Source organism: Lepidochelys kempii, chromosome 11 (assembly GCF_965140265.1).
Source record: "Lepidochelys kempii isolate rLepKem1 chromosome 11, rLepKem1.hap2, whole genome shotgun sequence".
Taxonomy (NCBI): domain Eukaryota; kingdom Metazoa; phylum Chordata; order Testudines; family Cheloniidae; genus Lepidochelys; species Lepidochelys kempii.
In genome coordinates, this window is record NC_133266.1 from 68,591,891 (window position 1) to 68,601,178 (window position 9,288).

Genomic DNA, 9,288 nt, shown 5'->3' on the forward strand with positions numbered 1-9,288 from the left:
TCCTTGTGATGTAACCCCACACAGGACTGGAAGGTGTTAAGGTGGCCAGGGAGGCCTACTAACTCAACAGGCTGCACCTGGAGGAAGAGCCAGGGAGCAGGGAACTGATTGCAAGCAGGCTCAGCTGGGCAGGAAGAGTTGGGGCCTATAAAGCCAGGAAGCTGGCAACAGACTGGGGCATCAGTCTTTCCCTGGGAGGAGGGTTTGGAGCTGGTACACCCAGAGAAAGGAAAGGAACCATCCAGGAGTGGTCGGAAGCAGTTCTGGGAAGTAGTAGTGAGGGTTGGGAGAGGAAAGCCTAGAACTGCTGGGTTGAGTGTCTCTGGACTGGAAGCCAGAGTTGAGTGTGGGTCTGGGTTCCCCTGCCAGCCACTGAAGAAGTGACACCCGAAGCAGCGAATGGGAAGACTGACTAGTACTGCTGAAGGAAAGACTTTGAAATACCCCAGAATGGGGGAATGCTGAGTGACCTGGCTGGAGAGCTGCGTCATGAAGAGGATGCTGCGGTTCCTGGAGTCAGAGAGGGGTTGCAGACCAGAGAGAGTGATGGAGTAATGGCATGCAACTGCAGGAAGGGCAGGATCCTGATGGGAGATGAGAAAAGGGACCCAAGCCAGGAGAAGGACAAGGGGTCCAGAAAGCACCAGGAGGAGGCACCAGACAAGCCGTGAATGGAGCACCCCATCACAGTCCTACACATGCCTATCATAATGTGTGGTGTACCTCATCTAGTCCACTAAATGCCCCAACACCAACGATGTGGGTGAAAACAGACAATCACTGCGCTCTTGAATGAACTCTCACAGGAAAATGATAAAAGACAAAAACATCCTGTCACCTGGGCTGAACATTTCTCACTCCATATCGGACCTCTCAGTCCTCGTCCTCAAAGGAAAGCTGCACAGCACCTTCGAAGGACGAGCCTGGGAGCTTACATTCATTACTCTGCAAGACACTAAAAATCACGGGCTGAACAGGGACACTGGATTTATGGCTTATTACAACAATCTGTAACCCACTAACCCCACTTTTTGTCCTAGGACTGCAGAGGTGTTAACGGACCACTCCACATTGAATGGTCCCTTAGAATATGTGTTACCTACGTATTCTACCTTTTATATAGCTGTGACACTCTGAGCATCTTTCCCAACTCTGAAGAAGAGCTCTGTGTAGCTCGAAAGTGTCTCTCTCACCAAAAGATGTTGGTCCAATAAAAGATCTTACCTCCCCAACCTTGTCTCTCTTATGGCAATTATAGTCATACAGTCATAACATATAGCTCCTACGTGGATACTCTTACCCTGGTATATAAGTAACCCCAGTGGGTTTATACTGGTATAACTAGGGAAACCTCCTTGTGGAATCGCAGCCTCACGGTAGATCTACACTTAAACTGCGGCAGTGGCCCAGCTGTATTGCTTCAGTGAAGTTGCTAGCTACGCCAATGAGGGATTTTCCCGTGGTGTCACTACTCCACCTCCTGGAGAGGCGATTAATATGTCAACAGGAGAATTCTCCAGTCAACCTAGCACTGTCTAAACTATGGGTAGGTTGCTTAGGGGTGGGGATTTTTCAGCCTAAACTAAATCGTCCAAATTTTGTACCATAGTCAAGCCCTGAATGTGTCGAGTTGGTTCACTCCTGGGTTTAATTTTCAAACACTCCTTGATCTAGCCATATAGCTAAATCTCTCTTTCTTGGGGGACACTAAGTCCTTCTGTGCTCTTGCATGTTACTGAGCTTCTCTGCCTCCATTTCCCCAGTTATAAGATGGTGCTGATGTTTACCTCCCTCCTAGGGATGTTGTGAGAATTAATTATATGGAGCCAGGTTTCAGAGGGGTAGCTCTGTTAGTCTGTATCAGCAAAAACAACAAGGAGTCCTTGTGGCACTTTAGAGACTAACAAATTTATTTGGGCATAAGCTTTTGTGGGCTATAACCCACTTCATCAGATGCATGGAGTGGAAAACACAGTAGGCAGGTATAAATACACAGCACATGAAAAGACGGGAGTTGCCTTACCGAGTGGGGGAGGGTCAGTGCTAATGAGGCAAATTCAATCAGGGTGGATGTGGCCCATTTCCAACAATTGACAAGAAGGGGTGAATATCAACAGAGGGAAAATTACTTTTTGTAGTGCTAACGAGGCCAATTTAGATGTGGTCCATTCTCAACAGTTGACAAGAAGGTGTGAGTATCAACAGAGGGAAAATTATTTTTTGTGGTGACCCAGCCACTTCCAGTCTTTATTCAGGCCTAATTTGATGGTGTCGAGTTTGCAAATTAATTCCAGTTCTGCAGTTCCTCACTGAAGTCTGTTTTTGAAGTTTTTTTGTTGAAGAATTGCCACTTTTATTAAGTGTTATTTATTGTCTGTTATTGAGTGTCCAGGGAGATTGAAGTGCTCGCCTACTGGGTTTTGAATGTTACAGTTCTTGATGTCTGATTTGTGTCCATTTATTTGTTTTCATAGAGACTGTGCGGTTTGGCCAATGTACATGGCAGAGGGGCATTGCTGGCACATGATGGCCTATGTCACATTGGTAGATGTGCAGGTGAACGAGCCCCTGATGGTGTGGCTGATGTGATTAGGCCCTATGATGGTGTCCCTTGAAAAGATATGCAGACAGAGTTGGCAATGTGGTTTTTTGCAGGGATTGGTTCCTGGGTTAGTGTTTCTGTTGTGTGGTGTGTGGTTGCTGGTGAGTATTTGCTTCAGGTTGGGGGGCTGTCTGTAAGCGAGGACTGGCCTGTCTCCCAAGGTCTTTAGATGGAGCCAGATTTTCAGACCTCTGCTCACCTTTAGGCACCTAAACAAAGACTACATTTTCAAAAATGCACAGTATCCAGCAGTTCCTCTTGTGACACCTAGAGCTGAATTGTTCCCAGCCCTGTGCTGGAGCACAAAGCAGAGGGTAGGGTCAAAAGATCACTCCCTATTCAACCTGGTGCATACATTAAGGGGCCAGTTATAATTCTAACATACTGGGTATTTCAATGACCCTTGGTCTGTAAACTGCAGCCACCATTTGTGTGAAGGGCCAGAGAGAAGACCAAGAGAATTGGGGTTAGAGAGAGAAGGAAGGGGCAAATTTGGATCTCAGTTGCACTGGTGTAAATTTGGAGTAACTTTTAGAATGTAGGACTTTCCATACTGGATCAGACCAGGTCCACCTAATCCAGTATCCAGCCTCAGACAATGACGAGTACCAGCTACATCTGATAAAGGTGCAGGAAACCCTGCGGGAGTGGAAGCAGTTATGAAATTAGCTGAAATAGTAGCTGTTTCATGGCATGAGACATGAGAGTTTTATATCATACCCCAAACTCCAATTTGTTGCTTTAAATCTTTACTATTATAACTCTGGCCATTCTTGTTATCCAGATAGATGTCCAGTCCTTTGATGGCTTCTGCTAACACTTGGCCTCACTGCTATCTTGTGGCAAGGAGTTCCACAGGTCAACCGTGTGGAACTTTTATTTTCTTTTTCCAATTTTAAGGTTGGTGCCTTTCAGTTATAGAGCATGCCCCATGGTTCTTGCTTTACAAGAAAGGGCAAGATCAGTATCCAGCCCCATGCTGCTCAATTCAAAATTGGTTCCTGAAGCAACGAGTGAACAATGAAATCATTTGAGGATGGGAGTGGTGTGTGCTTGGTTCTACATGTCAGAAGGCAGGCAGCAGCGTTCTGTACATGTTGGGGCCTGAAGAGGCCCCGCAGTCGCAGAGCACCCTGTCGTCCAACATCCTCCTTCTGGTATTATAGATGGAGACTTTGGCCAGAGCCAGGAGGCGGTTGACAAGGAGGTCTCGCGACTTTGTGGGGCCATGGATAGGGTGTGCGAAGAGGAACAAATGTGGGGAGAAGTGCAGCCAGAGGTTCTGGAAGAGGTTCTGGAGGAGCCAGAATAGGGGCTGCAACCTGGTGCATTTGAGATAGGCGTGCGCCAGGTTCTCCTTCACACCGCAAAAAGGGCAGGCCTCAGGTGTAGGGGTGAACCGTGCCAGGTACACGCCTGTGCTCACGGCTCCATGAAGGAGCCGCCCACTAATGTCCCCAGCGGGCTGTGGGACCAAGGTGGAGTAAAGGCTGGCCCACCGGGGCTCCTCACCCTCTTTAGGTGGAAGATAGTCCCGCCATTTGGTGTCGGGGCTGGACATGAGGGTGAGGAAATGCAATGTATGGAGCATGAGCATGTACAGATGGTTTCTGGGCACGGTTCGAAACTGGACCGGCTGCACGGTATGCAGCTGGCTCGGAGTGTGGGAGCTAGGAGCCCAGGGGGGCTCGCGGAACAGGGGCCCAAGAAAAATGTCCGGAGGGCCAGGGGTGACGGGTGGGCGGGGAACGCCCTCTCGCAGGGCTCGCCGCAGGAAATTGAGAGAATCAGGTGACAAGGCAGCCTTCACCTCCTGGAGTACGTGCCTAGGGATTGGAAGGGTGGAAAGCCCCATGCATCGTCTGAGCGCGCGGGGCTCCACCCATCCCCCCGTCGTAGTCCAGGAGGTCTCCGACTCTGGTGGTTTCTGCCAGGATCAACTTCCAACACACCGAGGGAGACTCCGCCACTGCACATGGAGATTGAGGTTGTGTAGCAGGGGCTCCAGAAGGCCTCTCGGATGGAGTAAAAAGAGCTGCCGGTCATATCGGAGCCCTCAGAGGCGGCGGAGGAAGGTGTGCGCCAACGTGCTCCACACCGGACTACCTGCACCGTAAAGGAGCCTCTGCAGGGCCTGGAGGTGGAAGACATGCACCTGGCTGCACAAGCAAACCAGGCCCTGTCCTCCCTCCTCCAGGGGAAGACTCAGAGCCCCCGCAGAGACCCAGTGCAGCCCTGGCCAGAAGAACTCCAGAGCCATCCTCTGAAGCCTGGCCAAGATCCTCGGGGCCAGGCTCAGGGTGTTGAGTCAGTGCCAGAGCATGGACAGGACCAGTTGGTTCAGCACCAGTGCCCTCCCTCGCAGGGAGAGACACCAGAACAGACCTGTCCATCTCCGCAGCCGCTCACCCACCCTGGCCTCCAAATCCTGCCAGTTCTCCAGCAGAGAAGGATGAGTGGCAGATAGATAAATGCCAAGATAGAGCAGCGGACCCGGGCTCCACCGGATGGCTTGAAGTGTGGGTGGGAGGGAGTTCGCCTGCCACCCATCCCTGACCACAAGGCCAGAGCTCTTGACCCAGTTGACCCAGGTGGAGGAGGCCGCCAAGTAAACGGCCTGGCAGGCCTCCACCCGCACCAGGTCATCCGGGTCCTGGACCACGAGGAGCATGTCGTTGGCATACGCCGACAGGACCAGCCGCAGCTCCGGCTCCCGAAGCACCAACCCCGTGGTCCACCCTGTCGAATGCCTTCTCCTGGTCCAGGGACAGGAAGGCAAATGACAGACCGTCCCTATGCCCCAGCTCCAAGAGGTCCCGGACCAAATACAAGTTGTCAAAGATGGCCCGGCCCGGGATGGTGTAGGTCTGGTCGGGATGGACCACGTCCGCCAGCACGGACCCCAGCTGCAGCGAAATGGCCTTCGCTACGACCTTGTAGTCCATGCTAAGGAGCGAGATGGGACGCCAATTCCATAGGTCGCAGAGGTCCCCCTTCTTTGGCAATAAGGCCAGCACAGCTTGCCTGCATGAGAGAGGGAGGATCTCTCTTTGCAAGGACTCGGCCCAGACGATGACAAGGTCCGGGCCAAGGACATCCCAGAACATGCGGTAGAACTCCATGGTCAGCCCGTCCATGCCCGGAGATTTATTAGTGGGCATGCGGCGGAGGGCTTCCGAGAGCTCGGCCAGAGAGAGAGGCAGCTCCAGCCGGTCTCGGTTGCCCGCGCTGACTGTCGGGAGTTCGGTCCAGAGCACCCTGCGGGCATCGGCGTCGGTCAGATCCGGGGAGAAAAGGTTAGCATAGAAGGCCCTGGCGCTTCCACGCATCTCCTCCAGATCCGTGAGGGGGGTCCCATCCTCCGCCAGGAGGCAGGTGACGTGCTTTTTGGCCCCCTTCCTTTTTTCCAGGGCGTAGAAGAAGCGGGAGCCGCGATCCGTCTCCCAAAGGAGGTGGATGCGGGATCGAACAAAAGCGCCCTGGGCTCAATGGTCCTCCAGGGCCCAGAGCTCCTCCCGCTTCTCCCGGTACATTGCGCAGAGGGATGGATCCTCAGGGCTGGAGGCGAGACGCCTCTCTAGCTCTAAAACATCCCCCTCCAACTGCCCTCTCACCGCGTCCCTCCGCCAGGTGGCACCCTGGGTGTAGTCGCAGCAGAAGAGCCGTGCGCGCACCTTCCCCACATCCCACCACCGCCTCCCCGAGGGAAAGGCACGCCGTTGCCCCCACCAGGCCAGCCAGAACTCCCGGAAGGACGCCATGAAGCCCACGTCCTCTAGCAAGCTGTTATTAATATGCCAATAGGCCGGCCCCGGCCTCTCCGAACTGAGAGAGGCTGTCACGGTCACCAACTGGTGATCTGAGAACGAGGCCGGTCAGACGCCAGAGGCGTGGATTCGTCCAGATGGAAACGCGAAATATAAATGCGGTCCAACCGGGAGTGGCGCGACCAATCCTCCTCCACCCAGACATAAGTAAAGGTAACATCGTCGTCCCGGCGGTGGTCATGCCAGACGTCCACCAGGGAGGGACGATCTCACGATCTCCCTGAGGACACCCATGGCTGCCTGAGATGTCTCGACACATGAGCGGTCCCGGTCCTCAAGGGTGGTATTGAAGTCCCTGCCCAGGACCAGGGACTCGTGAGGATCCAGAGTGCTGAGGAAGGCTGATGCCTGCCGATAGAAACACCCTCGTTCTGGGCCCGTGTTCGGGCATAAATGTGGACCAGGTTTAATATCAGTGCCTCCACGCAGGCCCGGACATGCAACTGGCGGCCCGGCACAACCTCGGCTACCCCCAGCACCTCGAGCTGTAGCTCAGGGGAGAACAGGGTAGCCACCCCAGCCGAACGGGCGCCGAGGTGGCTAAAGTAAACCTCATCCCCCCCCACTCCAGCTGCCAGCTAGCCTCAACAGCTGGGTCTCCTGCAGGAAGATCACAGAGTACCTCCCGTCCCGAAGGAAGGAGAGCACCTGGCTCCTGCAGAGACCCACGCTACAGCCCCTGGTGTTCAGCGTAGCAAAGATGGTGTCCTTCATAGGGAGAGCTGGGGTGAATCCTCACGGGCAGAGGGATCGACGGCCTCCAGCGGGCCCGCAACAACGCATGTTCAACACCAAAGGTCATCAGGGAGTCACAGAACTTGCAGGCCCGCCAGTAGACCATGAGGCCCTGCCTCCTGTTCCCTCTCCCCTCCCCCAAAAGGCCCTTCACGGCCCGGAGGACGCAGTGTCAGTCCCCCCAGTGCTGGAGGGCGAGCTGCACCTTGCCCTTTGAGCCACGGATGTCCAGCAGGAAACGGCACAGCTCTTCCCTCAGCACAGAGGGGGACGTGGCAGCCAACCCGCAGCCGTCCTCCGGTGAGGCCCCAAAAGATCTTCGCAGCCTGCAGAGATGGGCAAGCATGGAGCGGAACCCCGGTGCAGTTGCGCCGGGCAGCCCAGGAGGGGGTGGTGGAGGGAATAGTGAGGAATAGGAATAGGAGGGAATAGTGCAGCCCCCATGATGTTGGGAAGAGGGGACACGAAAACCGCCCCATGAGAATCATCCATAGACAGAGGAAACGAGACAACCTCGGGGGCAGCAATAGTATGGGTGGTGGCAGGGAAGGGGGCGAGCGACTCATTGAGGATGGAAATAGGATCGGGGCGGGGCCGGGGCCAGGGACGAGGACAGAAGAAGGGGCAGGAGCAGGGACAAGGGCTAATATTGGGACCGGGGCAGGAAAGGGGCTGGGAGCAGGGGCAGGCACCAGGAGTGGGGACTCTGATGGATTCACGGTCCCCGGAAGCCGGGCTATTGGGGTGTGGCTCCTCTCGGCTGGGATTGAGGGACAACGGGACAGGGGTTAGAGAAGGGCCTTCACTGACGCCGGGCATGGGAGCTGTGAGAAACACATCACCCATAGCCACGGCATCAGGCACTACGGAAACTTCAGTGGGGCTCCCCTCCGGAGGGGAAGCCAACCGCTCCATCCGGGTAGTAGAGGGCACACCAACAGGCTCGGGACCTGACCGCTCGGCATCGGCCATCGCCTCTGGGGGCTCAGCGGCCTCAGGTGAGGTGCCATCCGCGGCCGGGCAAATAGGGAGAGCCAGGGGCACCCCCAGAACCAGAGTGGGGGCTACATTTGGGAGCGAGGGGCAGGGAGAAGGAGGAAGGGGTGGTGGAACTGAGCCGCCGCCCAGATCGAGGCCCGCTGGTGGGAGGGCGTCATCCTCCTCCTGGGTGACCGGGGTCAGACCCAGGGCCTCGATCTCCTTGAATATGGAAGTAAATGCAGTCCACGCGGCCCCAGAGTCCTCCCCGCCAAGTATCTGGGCACTGGTAGCCCCGCTATCAACAGCGGCAGGGGGCACAGATGGCAAAGGGGCCGGGGGAACTCCTACAGAGGCCTCCTCAGGAGGGGACTCAACAAGGGAGGCAGTGACGTCTCCGTCTGCTGCCATGGCTGCCATGGCCAGTGTCTCCTGCTGGGCTCCATCTGGGGGCGCGGCAGAAGATGTAACAGCGTCAGCCCCCCGCAGCATCTTTTGGGGGGCCTCCTCTCCCTCTTTGTCGGTGGGGAGGGATCAAGCCCGCAATTTACGGGCGCTGCGCTTCCCCCGGACAGGCACCCAGCCCTCCGAAGTGGAGGTGGAGGGCCAGTCAGCAGGGGTAGGGCCAGGGGGCAAGGGCGATCATTTTGGGGCTCGGGGCGGCAAGGGTGGGACAACAGGAGGAAGGGAAACCTCCCCCTGGGGCAGGCCCTCTCCCTCAGCCGGCAGAGGTCTTGCCACCCTCTCCTCCACGGGAGGAGGGGCAGTGGCATCTGGGCTGCCAGGATCGCCAGCGGTGACAGGGCCGGTGCCTTCCTGGGTCTCAGGGGTCCCGGACGCTCCTCTGGAGATGGGTTTCCCCAGGGTGGAGAGGGCAGGCAACAGGGCAGCGTTGGGCAGGAAGGGCAGGACGGAGGTCAATACCACCCGTACGCCCAAGTCCTCCAGGGCTTCTAGGGGGACGAACACGCCCCCCACCGCCATGCCCTTCTCTACCGCCTCCCGAGCGGCGGCCTCCAACGCTAGGAAGAACACAACCTTGCCATACATCTTGGAGGCCGCCATGATGGCTGTGGGCCCTACCACCCTCGCCAACGCCCGCACGTACGTTTCAACGTGGGGTGAGGTGGGCACCAGGAGGCAGTG